Source organism: Rhinolophus ferrumequinum, chromosome 10 (genome assembly GCF_004115265.2).
Source record: "Rhinolophus ferrumequinum isolate MPI-CBG mRhiFer1 chromosome 10, mRhiFer1_v1.p, whole genome shotgun sequence".
In the NCBI taxonomy this organism is placed as follows: domain Eukaryota; kingdom Metazoa; phylum Chordata; class Mammalia; order Chiroptera; family Rhinolophidae; genus Rhinolophus; species Rhinolophus ferrumequinum.
The window spans coordinates 72,831,245-72,845,901 of NC_046293.1; the positions used below are offsets into that span (position 1 = coordinate 72,831,245).

A 14,657-nucleotide genomic window follows, 5' to 3' on the forward strand; every position below is an offset into this window, starting at 1 on the left:
GAGATAATTTTCTAAATTATCCACTCACTTATACATTCAAGATGTTTTTCCTGAGCTGCTACAAATATGTGCCAAATGATGTTTTAAGCCCCAGATATGCATCAGTGAGCTAACCTGAAAAAAAAAACTAGCTCTTACAGGCTTTTGAAGAGGTGGTGGTGGAAAGAAGAAACAAACAAGTATACGAGGTCTGACAATTAAGTTCGCAAACTCACCCTAGAAAAAGTGCTGCACACCTCATTGCTGAATATCACTATGGTCATTTTCGAAGTACTTCCCTTGGGAAGCTATGCACCAACACCAGTGTCTAGTCCACCCTTCAAAGCAATTTTGGAACTCTTTTACTAGAACGGCCATCAGTGCTGTTGTTGTATTACCCTTGATGTCCTGAATGTCATCAAAATGTCGTCCTTTCAATATTTCCTTTAACTTCGGGTAAAGAAAGAAGCCATTGGGGGCCAGATCAGGTGAGGAAGGAGGATATTCCAGTACAGTAATTTGTTTACTGACTAAAAACTCCCTCACAGACAGTGCTGTGTGAGCTTGTGCAATGTCGTGACACAAGAACTATGAATTGGTGGTGAAAACTTCAGGTCATTTTCATCTACCTTTTTCACACAGCCTTTTCAGCACTTCCAAATAGTAAGCTTGGTTAATTGTTTGTCCAGTTGGTACAAATTCATAATGAATAATCCCTCTGGTATCAAAAAAAGTTAGCAACTTCATTGCAACAAGTTTGCAAATTTAATTGTCTGACCTCGTATATGTAGAATAATGATAAGTATTATAAAGAAAAATGCAACTTAATTGTAAGTTAAAAAAAATAACCAACTAAACCTCAAGGAGTCAGAAAATTACTTTTTAAATCAATATAATTTTTACTCCTGAGAGTAGGTAAAAGAATTTTTTTAAAATTAAGTTTATTGGGGTGCCAATTGTGAGTCAAGTTACATAGGTTTCAGGTGTACAATTCTGTAATACATCATCTATATGTCAGATTGTGTGCTCACCACCCAGAGTCAGTTCTCCTTCCATCACCATATATTTGATCCCTTTTACCCTCATCTACCATCTGTATACCAGAATTAACTCAAAATGGATCAAAGACCTAAACATAAGACCTGAAACAATAAACTGCATAGAAGAAAACATAGATACTAAACTTATGGACCTTGGGTTCAAAGAGCATTTAATGAATTTGACTTCAAAGACAAGGGAAGTAAAAGCTAAAATAAATGAGTGGAACTATATCAAACTAAAGAGTTTCTGCACAGCAAAAGAAACCATTGACAAAATAAAGAGGCAACCAACCAAATGGGAGAAGATTTTTGTAAACAACGCCTCCGATAAGGGGCTAATATCCAAAATATATAAGGAACTCATTTTCAACAAGAACAAAAAAACAATCCAATTAAAAAAATGGGCAGAGGACCTGAATTAGACATTTCTCCAAAGAGGACATACAAATGGCCAATAGACGCATGCAAAGAGGTTTTTTAAATTTAATCCTGGTAAATGTCCCTGCACACCCCCAACCCCAATCCATTATTCAAAGAATAACTAAAGGGATTAGATCCTTCAGTGGTTTCCCATGGCTCCCTCACGGAGAGCTCTCAGCAGAGGCTGACCCAGTTCTGCCTCCAGCCTTCACATGCTCCCTATTTCTCTGTACTCACTATATTACAACCACATTGACCTTTTGTTGTTGTTTCTCAAACGTATAAAGCTCCTCTTGCCTCAGGACTTCACACATATACTGTTCCACCGTGAGTCTACTCCTTTACCCACCCCCATCCCCAACATACCTCCAAACCCAGCTAATTCCTAAATGTGATTTCTACATGGAAGCCAATTCTGGATGAGGCCCCCTGCTTTCACTTTCCTAGCGTTTTTACCTGTCCTTTTGGGAACTTATTGTGATTTAAATTATGTAATTACACATGTCCTTTGTGTGTGTGTATTTGTCATCTATCTCGCTCTAAGCAAGCTCCTTGGGGTGAAGTGAAGGGGCACTGAGGTAGCTATTTCTCTCTTTTGCCAATGAACTTAAAGTGTCTTGGACCCTGCCTGACACAAAATAAGCATTTAGAAAATTGTTTCTGAGAGAGAGAATGAATTTCCATCAAAAATGTCTTCAGTTTACAAAACATGGTTTTATGCAACATATGGGGCAAAGTGAGTTCTGGTGGGAGCTGGTAATATCCTTTAAACCATGTGACTGTGCAAATGAGTCTAGTTAAATCTTGTGTTTTTAAATCTGTGTTACACACTGTTCCTGCCCCAGACTCTGCTGGAAGTCTACTGCTTGCTTGTAGGCTCATAATCCCAGTGACAGATGGTTTTTAATCTTTGCTATTTGGCTTCCAGAATGGGAGTATATTTCTAATTCATGTATTCTCTGCAACATGTAGAAAATGACTCCGGTTGACTGTGCTTTCTGAGTAATCAAATACTTTCTGGGACCTATAGCTATAGGGAAAAGGTTTTAAAAGCTTTCTGGTGGGAAAAGCCACTTTATGCTTAGAATCGCTGTTGAAAAAAAGATCTAATTGTGAAAAGCCACAATTGTGTAAATCATTAGATAATTTCAGGACTGCATCATTTGGTCACCTCATGCCCAATATCTGAAGGCTGCATACATACACATACAAACACACAGTTTTCCACTTCTCTCAAAATGAGAAATTAAAATTCTCCTTAAGGATGAGAAGAACCTTTGTTCAGCACTCAACATAGCCTAAATCTTCATTATGGTACTTATCAATTTGTAGTAATATTCTTATTTTATTTCCATATCTGTCTCCCCAACTCTTTCAGAAGCACAAAAACTATCTTGTTTTCTTTTTTATCCCCAAGATCTGTTCATCCCCCAAAAAGGTCCATAAGGACACTCCATTAACATTCACTGAATGAATCACAGATAATAAATATTTATAATGGAAACAGCCTGAGCTGAAGTCAACTGTCCCTTGTCTATCTCAGCCGGGCAAAATGGAGCTCAGAAGCCACTCCGGGAATAGAGCTCTCGTATGCAGGATCTATTTCTTTAAACCAACAACTAAGGTTTTCCCACACCTTGCAAACCCACAGAAGATTTTTCTACATGGATTTATGCCATAATGATGCTGGTCCATAAATTGGCAAATAGGACTCCTTAATAACAGCAGAAGAACTATAAAATTCTATTCAAAATATAACGAAAGCTGCCGGTGATTGTGTGTTCATTTATCTTGTGGTAGGAAAACTTGAATCCTCAAATCACAGGGTGTTGCCATGTTAGCTTCCTCTAGAGAATTGAAACCCAAACTGAAAAGAGAGCAAAATGGTGTGATTAGTATCAGAGCCACTGGAATCTGCAGAGCCTCCGTTCTTAATTGGGGCTACAAGATTCAGCTGATAGCTTAAATCTCCCTACTTGTGTTTCAACATCAGAGATTGGGGATTTCATATTCTAAAAATCATTCTTTAAAAATCTCAAATAGAAGAAAGTAGTTTGCTCTCTATCAAGAAATAGATATATGCAATAAGAAGTGCGTTAAAGAAAACAAAGACTAAAAGGAAGAAGGGAAAAAAGAATGCAAAAGAAAGGAGAGAGGGAGGGAGGAGGCAAGGACAAAAGAATCAAGGAGGGAAGGGAACTATTAAAATATTTGATAGAGATTCTCTGCAACTCAGGTGCTTTTGTATGTGCAATATTTCAGTGTCCTTCCTACGTAAATAGCAATGCCGTTCCTTTTTATTAGCACTGTGGCAGCTGTTGTTGCTTACAAAGAGATTCACAAATCAAAATAGACTCAGTTAGCTTTTCAATAATTCTAAAAGGCGGGAGAACATTGCCAGGGAAGGATAGCACTTCAGTATCCTAACAAGGAGTCTTGTTAGCAAAACAAAGTATGAATTGCTTCGAGATAATTCCCTGCAGAAGATAATTCCACTGGGCACCTTCTGTGGCAGCACATACTTTTTATCTTCAATAGACCAATGCCATTGAACAAGATATGTCAGGAGAAATGTGAAAAACTCGCTTTTTTTGAAACATTTATTCTTCTAGATTTTTCTTTATGTCAGCATGATTCACACCTATTGATTCTTAGCCTGGAGCACCTGGCACAACCAGGAATTGAGGAAGCTGGAGCGGATGTGAATAATGAATGGGCTGCATAAGCAGAACGCTATGTGCCCAGATAGTAGCAGAGGCAAGTGCAGAGTTGCCGGCCAGCATTTTGATGGATTATTTCTTTTATTTTTCTCCCTCAAGGGAATACAAGAACGAGCAAGAACTTGAGTGACAAACGCCTGAATCCAGCTTGGAAGTCTGTTCATTTGCCTATTGCTTCATTCCTGGAAATTGCACTGCAACGGTCTGATTAAGGTATTTGGGAAAAGCAGAAACTTTGAAAGGTTTTGTTAATGATGCTCCCCCTACCCCCACACATGATCTTCATTAACCAATCAAATAGCTTCTTTGGTCTAAGTCATTTCCAACACTTTCACTAGGCATAAACATAATTCTCTCAAATACATTGGAGGTGATTGAATTATCGCACTAAGCATTACTTGTAGTCCAATGTTACTAAAGTTTTGTATTTCTAAAGAATCGCTTTTCACATTACTCTCACATGTGGGGTGGGGGAAGCATTTGTACAGAAGATGAGAGGTCTATATCGCTTACTTTAAAAATGTTTTTATGATATTAAATATTAGTATTTGTCATGCCCTTTGAAATTATTACTACGGTTAATGCCCTTCAAGTCCTAATTTAGTTGACAGGGCACTGGTGGTTTACATAACATCTTTTTTGCTTTTTCCTACTCCCATTTTATACTTCATCATCTCCAAAGTTGTCATGGTTCATTATCTGTAGATGATCTTGAGCAGCCTTGCATTCTAAAAGAATATGCCATGGCATCTGCCTCTGTGCTTTTGCGCCTTGCTGTACAGATGATATTTTAGCTAGGGTATTGGGGAAGAGGGCAGGAGTGGAGGCAGTATTTGTCTCAGGGTGATGTTTCTTTGTGCCGTACTATGGCTTACTCTTTCATATATGCCTAATTCAACAACAAAGTACATATATCACGTCGTGACGATACATGTTAGCGTATATAATTAGGGTTGTAGAGTATCTGCTTGAATGTCTTAACTAATGAATTCCATCAAATTCAATTATCATTCTTAGACTATTCATTAACCAATCAAATTGCTTCTTTGGTCTAAGTCATTTCCAACACTTTCATAGGCATAAACATAATTCAGTCAAATACATTGGAGGTGATTGAATTATCTCACTGATCATTATTTGTAGTCTAATGTTACTAAAGTTCTGGATTTCTAAAGAATTGCTTTTCACGTTACTCTCACTGTACAGAGGAGAAATAATGTTACAGTATGAAGCTATGTCTTGAAGACTTTATTCCACTATTTGCATCTAAGTTTTTCCCTGAGGAAGTTGGCTACAATCAATCTCCAATACTAAAATCACATAGAAATAAACCCACTATACACTCCTATAAATTCATCAACTTATTAAATAAATCTGTCCAGTAGGCTTGTGTTATAAGTTCTTCATCTTTTGGGAATGAACTATTTTAGTACTAGAAGTTTCTCCTCTCTCTCATGCAATATGATACTACAAAATAGGATCACAGTTGTTATTGTTGAAACACATTTTTTTTTCTAATTTTCATAATTTCTTTACATGGACTAGAAAAACAAAGTAGTCTGAAAATACATGTACCCAGATCAAAAGAACTTTAGTTTCACAGAAAGTAATTTTCACAGTACTAACGTCTAATGGTTTTTGCAATCATTTTTTAATGAAGGGCAGGTGTTGATGTTCTGACAGTTTGGGTTTACCATACAGTTTAAAACATTTCCATTTTATTCTCTTATACCTTGAGGCATTCTAGGAATAATTTCTTCTTCTATTCTGAAAATATTTTAAGAAGCATCTCAAAAATGTAGCCTGAAGTCAGTCTACAAAAATATATATCCTGAGTTCCATGCCAGCCTTACTTAATCAGAATCACTGGGAGTAGACTCTAGAACCAGCATTTTAAATAAGTGTATCAGATCATTCCAATGCACTCCAAAGTTTGACAACCACTACTCTATAATATGAGAGCAAGGAAACAGCTGAGAGAAAAACACTGCAAAATTATAGACATATAATTGATATCAAATATAAAAATACTGAAATTCAATTAAATTTGGATTTTTTTTCTCCTACATGTTTATTTCCTATGACTGCACCAAGGATTTTATACTATTTTATTTCCCCTTTCATGTGAGTCTTAAATATTTTTAAATTAAAAGTTCAATATTAAGGATGTCAAGGATGTGAATGTCTATTAATTTAAAAAGCTTCTCCCCCAAAATAAAATAATAAAAAAATAAAAGCTTCCCAAATTTGCCAAATAATATAAATGATATCTATAATAGCCAAAGGTATTAAATTTAGAGTTGATACAATTATTATTTTTCACATATGAATCTTTAGTTTTACAAAGCTTTCTAAGTAACAAGTCATTTTTTCAATATTAGATGTATCTAAGTAACACCACTTCTTTAAGAATTCCAACCTGTGTTTTTGTTATGGTTTCCATTGACTCAACTCCTAGGAGTGATGAACTTTCAAAAGATAATTTCTTGGTACAAGTAAGTTAACCAATTTGGGTTCAGGGTTTTCCATGTATTCATAAATGAATATTTCTATGTTATTTCATTTTAGTAAGAGAATTTTCTCATAGCTTTATTTTTAGTGCAAACAAGGTATACATTGTTTGCCAACTCAATATGCCAAACTCTAAAGTAAGTATACATTGTAGTGAAAGGGAACGAAGAACTGTCTTCTGCATGCAAAGCATGTTGTGATTACCTTTGGTGCACTGGATGAAAGCAAAAAGCAACATTAGATCTAGTAGGGAAACTACAGGGCATGTTTGACCCATAAAATTAACTCTTGCATTCGAGGTAGACTCCACTGAGACAAGGGTCTAAAAAGGGCAAATGGTCAAAATCATTAGGTTTTTCAGGTACACTTTTTTTATGAAATAAATGTGTTCTGAAATGAGTGGAATAATTTCAGTTGTTTTCAAAATCCATAAGAATCCTTTTATAAATTAAAAAACCCTGATTTTCAGCTAGCTTTAAAGATCATAGTTATTATACAGGCACTTCAATTGGGTTGGGTTTCAAAAGTTTAATTTATAAGTTAAATATTTAGAACTCAAAACACATTTTCACACAGAAACAATGCTGTAAATGATGTTAGATGATCAGATTCAAGTTTTTTAAATCCACAAAATTATAGTCAAATCATATGATTTGTGAAAATAAAACTTTACAGTGAAATATAGTAGAAAAAATACTTTATGATTCTAAATATTAAACCAATTAGACAAATTTTTTTTTCGTACTTTGAATATCATCGTTAAAGGAAAGCAAGTTGAGTATAAGAACACTAGAAATTGAAAGAGAGGGTAGTAGTTTTTTCTAAAACACAGAGAAAGTCATTATAACATGATCAGGATTCTCCTCATCAGAGGAATGGCGGATGTAGGGAAGAGGTACTGGGAGAGCTAAAGCATGAGGCCCAAAATGGTCTCAGATAGGGGTAGCCAAGCAATATTAAACTAGCTATTAAGTAGAAAGGATGTTCATTAAGGTTATGTGTATAACTCAGGGGAACAGGTGTACTCGATTATTATAAAATGAATACATACATCTAGTAGTTACACATCCATTCAGAAAGCATATGCATACAGCAAATGTTTAAGCAGAGACAATGCTCATGAATGCTAATTAAATGAGCATCTGTGAATGGTGTGAAGAGAGAGAACTGGTAAGTCTCATGTCTTTTTCTCTGAAGTATTCAACTTACCACTCAAGGCTTTAGCAAACTCCACTGAAGAATCCTGCCCTCTGTGTCTTTCGAAAAGTTCAGCATCAAGAATTGCAGTATAACAAGTTCACCAATTTGCTGCATTAGCCATACAGTTGTTCCTTTAATTTACCAAATATTTAATGAATGCTTACTATGTAATTAGGCACTGTGCTTAATTGGTTACTTTTAGACCAGATATTAGGCCATAAAGAATTTTTTGTTCTATTTGAAGTTTAGCATTTTATATTTTACTATTTCTCTTTATTTTCTGTTCATTAAATTTAGATGGTTTGAGAGAACAAGTAGCATATGTGCCTAGGGAGGGAAGAGCAGTAGTGTGAGGAACTCAGGGAGTAAGGCCCAAATAAGGACATATCTGTCATTACTCCTCTAGATTTTGGATTCCAAGAAAATCTTAGAGCCCTAAGTAGACACCCCTCCCCCACACCACTGCCATAGTCCCATTTAACATGAAGAACAAGTGTTACAGGTGGAAAATCAAACAGAACTACATCCTCATTACCAAAATTCTCTATTCAAGGAAAACTTAGCAATTTCAAAATAGAAGCTGGTAATACATAGCATCTCCCGATTTGATCTAAGCCTCATTACGAGGCTAATCTGCAGTATAAGAGAGTTAGAAAGCCATCTTGGAAAAGGGGCCCATAAATGTTTATCAAGTCTAATTTCCAGTAAAATAAAATATCTACAAGAAAAATTTTCAAAATCTCTATTGCTATTTACCTTGAGGCACAACAGAAAACTATTGGAAAACTATTACCAAAGAACAAATAATTATTTAGACCCACTAAAATACTGGTCATTCAGTAACTGTAATCATATTCTTCTCTACTTTTTTTCCTCCAAGTTATGTAAGTTCCTAAAATCCCTCTTCACTCTGAAAATTCCACTGGGGGAAAATCGTTCATTTCCCATTGAAAAAAGTTGTTAAAAGAGATTTTTCAATGTAAAGCACGCTTCTTTTCCATTCCATTCTCAAGAACTAAGAGCAAAGGATAAGATGGAGTGTTGTCAATATTCAAAGGTGCGTTAGGACAGGAATGATCAATGCCTACATTAAGTTATTTCAACATCTATTTGGCAACTTTCAAAAACTACTATAAAAACCTGGCCTTAATAAGACTACAAGGATATCAGCTCCCAGTTCTGTGTGAATTTTCCAAATGCTTTTGTTTCCCCATCCCTTTGAAGTGATACTTGAAAATTTCCTCATTGTCACCAGTTATATTCACATATAAACTTGTTTGAAGTTCCCTACAGTTGGGCTTTCAGTCCAAATGTTTGTGTCTCCTCCTCTCCCTTGACCCAATGCATTTTGTTCATCATGAAATCTGAGTTCACATTTTTATTTACTCAACAGTGATTTTTGTTAAGCATCTTCTATGCCAATTACTCTCCCAAGCCCTCTGGGCCCCTGTTCTCATAAAGATTTTATTTTAGTAGAAAGGAAAACTATTACCAAAGAACAAATAATTATTTAGACCCACTAAAATACTGGTCATTCAGTAACTGTAATCATATTCTTCTCTACCTTTTTTCCTCCAAGTTTTATTTAGTCAGTTATCCTACTCTTCATTTTAAACTTATTGATTCTGACTGTTGTCAACCACGCACTAAAATCAATCTGATCCACTTATTTTAACTCTTTTAAGGCTTTCCATCTTCTTAAATGGAAAGGACAAGGAATGCATAAATTTACATATTAGATAAAGCTGAATTGCCTGAGAAATCTAATCCGTGTAGCTAGGCCTAAGTAATGCAAGGGTGGCTGCACTGTGGCCATTACAGAATCAAATATCCACAACCTAGGCCTCAAAAGGCATCTTTTCTGATCCTGAGATTTTTCTTAATTACATTTTCCAGTGACTAAGCGTCCTATTCTGGGACACAACAGAATAAATCAGAGCTCTGTTGCCCTGCCTGTCTGGCAAAGTAACTTTGGTATGGATTAAGTTGGGCTAGTCACTCCTAAATTCAATACAATTTGTACATATCTAGTCAATATAAAAAAGAAAATCAATGTGGCAATACGAACTAAAATGATTTATTTGAAGATACCCGCTATAAAGCAGGAAATAGATAAGAAAGAATACATAGCGACTTTTAAGAATATATAAATTGTTTAAGAAGAGATAAACCTAACCTAAATGAGTTATAGAAACAACATTAATCCTTGATAATTTCTCTTAAACAAATCATTACTTAAAATAATTATCACATAAAAATAAACAAATAACATTAAAATGCAACATTAAATGTGTATAATTCCCTTACGTGGTAGATAGGCAGGATAGTGTTTTCCCACCAGTTTCTTCTACATAGGCAACAGCATTCAAACCAAAAATCTAAGTTTGTGTTTTTCTACTGAAAGAAATGTCTCTGATGAATAGCAGAGATGATTTCTGTGCATATACCTAACTTTATAAAAAGTAATCTTTGTGTTCATCACAAAGTTGAATTGATATTGCTTTCAAGCATTTATTACAATTCCTCTTATATGTCAATTTCTTCTTATATGAATATTACAATTTCTTCTTATATGTCTGTAATATACCATTTAGTTTCCAGGTCTCTGATACCTTAAAACGCATAACAGTTTACTATATCTATTGCATTTTCTGAAAAAAAAATGTTTTTACTTGGTAGTTTTTCTTCTTTATTTAATAAAACAAATAATTTCTTTCACAGTTACAACAATTTTTGCAGTTTTAGTGAACTAAAAATATAGTAACTGAAAATAGCGTTTGCCTATTATTTATTATTCAGAAAGTAAAAGCTCAATATATTAACAATTATATCAATAAAGATTATTTGGTTTCTTATAGTAACAATTCCTGTTTATATACAGTAAAATACAGATTTTTCCTAATAGAAAAAAATACTCTTCTACATTACAAAAGCCTTTTCATTCCTTCCCCGAAACTACATTTTTTAGCTTGTGGAACCCATTTATTCCACATGGACACTGAAATTTAGTTTGTGAAACAGAATATATATCTGTTTATATGTCTTTCTATAATAGAAATTTTGGACTGTGATGAGTAGTTTTCTATATACACATGAAGGATTAGATACATACTCTTTACTTTCCAAAAATGCCATCAGTATTGTCAGTCTCTGAATATAGGTGGGAAACTGCCTCAATGTTTCAGGTATTTCTTATTAAAAAATAGTCGCAATGCAGAATGAAGAAATACTAAAATTTTATGAAACATAACTATGAAATAGTAAAACTCCCTTTAAAAGAAAAAAAAAAAGCTCATGAACTGAAATTTATATCCAAATGAGTATTGCCCTTCACTATGTTCACCTTGGGTTTCAGAAAAGCTACCACTAATCAAAATATTTGGTTAACACATTTTTTTTGGAATTGTGTTTAGAGCAACCTTATGCACCAGAAAGTATTTCTCAAAAAACACTGGGAAGATATTGCATTGTTATGGCCAGTGAAAATGTGGAGGCACACTTTCTGAGACATTTCTTTTAATGCAATTCATATCTTCAAATGAAATAGGCATCCATCAAGTATATTTTTTATTCTAAACAGCACATTTTTTTCAGACAGAAAGATATATCTATCACATAAAGGAGGGCTCTGAGACTGATGTGCTCACGAGGTCACATGCTGGGTAAAGGACATTATAGTCTATGCCCAGACTATTACAGTAGACTCTTTCAAGATTATTTAAATAAATAAATAAATAGCAAAGAAATAAATACAAACAGGAAACACAAAGTTTCAGGCTGGATCAATTAGTGGGCTGACTGTTTTACTCACCTTTTGTTACTCGTATGTCATTTACTTACATCCTTACCTCAGACAAGTATACAAGGTACTTACAAGAACCCATAAGACTATACATGACGGGTGCCTGCTATCCTTTAAAATCTCTTCCAGAAGGGAGAAGCAAAGGGAATACTTTCTAATTCATTTTATGTGGCCAAAATTACCCTAATACCAAAACACGACAAAGACTTTACAAGAAAAGAAAACTGCAGACCAATAGTTCTCAGTAACGTAGATGCAAAAATCCCCAACAAAAGTAAAGCTCAGTAGCTATCATGGCAGGTGAAAAAGGTAATGGTGCTACGGAGGGATGTTCTGCTTTCTAATATCGTCTGTTCATTCTTTCAACCAACATTCCCTGTTCTGAACACAATTCTATGTGGTCAAGAGGTCAGATTTGTTACCATCCCTCATTTGGTGAGTCCCTTATTAAATCATCCAACAGATACTTCTTGAATATGTATAATGTGCTATAGCTGGCACTGGGGAATACAGCAGTGAGCAAAACAGGCCAAACCCCTCTCCTGTGGAACTTACATTTTACTGGGGAAATAAACAATAAAGAAAATATACATGAAAAAGATATAACATCTTAGTGATACATGCTAAGAAGGAAATAAGAATTTAATGTGTACACAGGGGTGAAATTTACGTAGGTTTTTCAGAAGTGGTTTCATTGAGGAAGTTATTTTATACAGATGATGTCAAAAAAATGTATACAAATTTTAAGAAAGGAAAAAAACTGTTTTAAAATTGTAATACTCAGTATATATTGATAACAAAAGATGAATACAAGTCACATTTGACTTCTGCAATTACAAGAGGTGCTCAAAGTGGTTACCATCAGTGTAATTTTAATACAGATTTTTTTTTCCTTTCTTAAAATGTGTATACATTTTTTGGGGCACCCTCTGTATAAAACCCTAAAGGATGTGAAGGAGAGAACCTTGACAATGTCTTATGGAAAAGAAGAGGTAGAAAGAACAAGAAGACACAATTATTAGGAAGCCAGTGAAGGGGGAGAAAAGGGAGGTGGTTGGAGATAAATTTGAAGAGGTAGATGGAAAATGGTTAGGAGTTTAGAACTTCTGCCCAGTGTCATGTAAAGCCATTGGATGGTTTTCAATAAAGGAATACCATAAAATAATTGACTATTACAAAAATGTATTCTAGTTTCTGTGGAGAAGATATATTTAGGTGTCAAAAGTACAGGCAGAGAGATCAGTAGGAAGTTATTGCCATAATGCAGGCCAGGAAGCTATCAGAGGTTAGTAGTTTCGATTAGGCTCCTGGCTATATAATGGTAAGAAGTAAAGAGACTTGAGATGTATTTTGAAAGTAGAACCTGTAAGACCTTTTAATGGATTAGTTATGAGAAATAATTAAGAATTATCCTAGGGCCCTTTTTCCAGAGAGCTTCCAAAACAGAAAACCTGAACTCTTTGCCGCCTTGATGGATCCTGAGCTCCACAAGGACAGAAGCCCCTTGAGCTTCATTGAGGACCTTGTCCTGTGTATCTCTTCATTTAGCTATTGATTCGTAGCATTTACTACCCTTAATAATAAATCAGTAATCTAGTGAGTAAATGAGTTTCCTTGGGTTCTGTGAGCTGTTCTAGAAATTTAATTGAACCCAAGGAGGGGGTCTTGGGATCCTCTGATTCAGAAGTCCAGGTAACAACCTGGGCTTGTGACTGGAATCTGAAGTGGAGGGCAGTCTTGTGGGACTAAGCCCTTTACCTGTGGAATCTGATTCAATCTCTGGGTAGATAGTGTCAGAATTGAGTTGAATTCTGGAACACCCTTCTAGAGAATTACTTGTTGGTGTGGGGGAAGTTGCCACACATGTTAAAATTGGATCTGGAAACCCTCTTCATCTCATCAAGAATTCCTTTCAAAAATAGACTTTAATATGTTGTTTTGTTAGGATTAAATTCCTCACTTCGCAAAACTCGTTGGAATGGCAGGGAACGCTTTTCCATCCAGTAAAATAACAAAAATCATACATGGTCCTGATGATATTTTCCTCATGCTTACTATGTTCCAAACATAACAGTAAGACCTTTCTAGGTATTAGCTCTTTTGAAACACTCAGTAGACCTATGTGTTGGCAACACTACTTTCTTTAGCAGATGGGAAAATTTGAGACTCAGAGAAGGAAAAAAAAAAAAAGAATTATCCTAGGTTTTGCCTTGAAAACTTGGTGAAGCCATTCACTGTGTTGCAGAAGACTCAAACAGGAATAGGTAAGGGAGGAGAAAACAAGTTTTGTGTTTTACATAGTGCATTTAAGACTCTCATTGGACTTTCAAGAGATGTCAAATAGGCAGATATAGGAGGTTGGACCCCAGGGAAAAAGAATGGGATGGAGATATCAAAATAAGGTTTGCTTATTAAATGAGATGCTCTTAAAGAACATCTTACTAAAAATTGCTTAATTATTAGCGACATCTGTTATGTCTCTTTATTATGTCTATGTTTATTAAATCTAACTTTAGAAAGTAGCAGGGTTAACTCGGCAGATAATTGATATCAAAAACCATGGGTTCCCAGCACCTATGACAGTGTGTGCTATATAGTAGATACTCAGTGAATATTCATTTACTCTTCTGTAAACGAGGATACTTTGAAAGTAACTGATCTGTGTCACCTTTCAGAATATATACAGAACTTAATTTATGTGATTCCTGGTAAGATCTTTTTTTTTTTTTTAATGACATTTGTTGGAATTTTTCTCTGAGTAGGAAAGTAAATTATATGTAGAAATCATACCCATCTCACTATTTTAGACTTAGCTGTCCTTTCTTTTAGGGAATTTGTTTTCCCCTCTCAATCCACATTTTCTACTTCAAAATATAGGAGGAATAAAATGACTGTACCTTCCCTGCCATAGTAGTTGGTCTAAGGCTGGTCACTGAACACAAGCCAAGCCAACCATGAAACTTCTTCATATGGTTATAATGATTT

At 34.9% G+C, this 14,657-nt stretch overlaps 1 protein-coding gene across 2 annotated transcripts in view; it reads left to right on the forward strand.

Annotated features, from left to right (window-relative positions):
• Positions 1-14,657, forward strand: part of SYT1 (synaptotagmin 1) — a 517,982-nt gene that overhangs the window by 100,659 nt on the left and 402,666 nt on the right. For both annotated transcript variants that reach the window (XM_033117597.1, XM_033117598.1), the window contains exon 2: positions 4,259-4,372. The gene's annotated coding sequence lies outside the window, so the exon portion shown is untranslated. The remainder of the gene's footprint in view (positions 1-4,258; positions 4,373-14,657) is intronic.